Below are 1,233 nucleotides of genomic sequence, written 5' to 3'. Positions count from 1 at the left end.
CGTGCCTGACACTTACATGACCCCACACATATTGATTGCATAGCTGCAGAATTAACAGTTGTTTAAAGGAGAATTACCCCCATATTCAACTTCAATGTGCCGTACACATTTGCACACGGCTTGGATCAATCATAATACTACATAACATAACTGAGTTCAGAGGAAAAGGTGAAACATTCAGTGAAATGGATAGGATGTGTGCTCTGTTGACCGCAAACATTACATAGTCAGATGCGAAGATTGCTGCCTTGGATGCATACTCAGCATCTATATTTTCCACTCCAGAGGGGGGAGCTACATGATAACAAACAAGAAGGAACATCCAAATCCCACCTCTCACCAGGCTCAATAGACACACATCCCTTTGAGCCTCTGCATTTTTACCAGGTAAGGGAGTTTTTCCTTCACTTGACCTGACTTGAGGTTTTTCCTTGTCTGTTGGTAAGGAAAGACTCCCTGGCTTTAATTGTTACGATATCTAGATATTTGGGGCCTAAAAACTCACTGGCTTTATTCGTGACGGTAACTAGATATGTTGAGGGCCTGACAAACTGATGTATACTCTCTTAGGGACTTCACCAGTTTATTACATTTGAGTCAGTTGGGCTTTTTCCGAATCACTCCCTTTTCTCCCTCCCTTCACTGTTCACTTTTTTTTAGCTATCCCCCCAGTTTTTTTTGCACCGAGTGTATTCTCCAGGACAACCTTATATTTTCCCGCTGCCAGATACGTGTCTGTCTGTCTGCCACAGTTATTGGCATATCAGTGACCGTGTACTGCTCCTGACAACATGACACGGTAAGGACGTTCCTAATGTTGCGACAATATTACAATCTCAAACATGTTACTTTTGAATGTATACTGAACCAAAAATATTAATGGAACATGTAACGTGTTGGTCCCATGTTTCATGAGCTGAAATAAAAGATCCCAGAAATGTTCCATATGCACAAAAAGTGTATTTCTCTAAAATGTTGTGCACAAATTCGTTTACATCCCTGTTAGTAAGCAGTTCTCCTTTGCCAAGATAATTCATCCACCTGACAGGTGTGGCATATCAAGAAGCTGATTAAACAACATGATCATTACCCAGGTGCACCTTGTACTGGGGATGATAAAAGGCCACTCCAAAATGTGCAGTTATGTCACACAACACAATGCCACAGATGTCTCAAATTTTGAGGGAGCGTGCAATTGGCATGCTGACTACAGGAATGTGTTATGCTGGTGAA

This window comes from Salvelinus alpinus, chromosome 3, assembly GCF_045679555.1.
Source record: "Salvelinus alpinus chromosome 3, SLU_Salpinus.1, whole genome shotgun sequence".
Taxonomy (NCBI): Eukaryota; Metazoa; Chordata; class Actinopteri; order Salmoniformes; family Salmonidae; genus Salvelinus; species Salvelinus alpinus.
The sequence above is the reverse complement of the archived record's forward strand: the minus strand, read 5'-3'. Positions refer to the sequence as shown.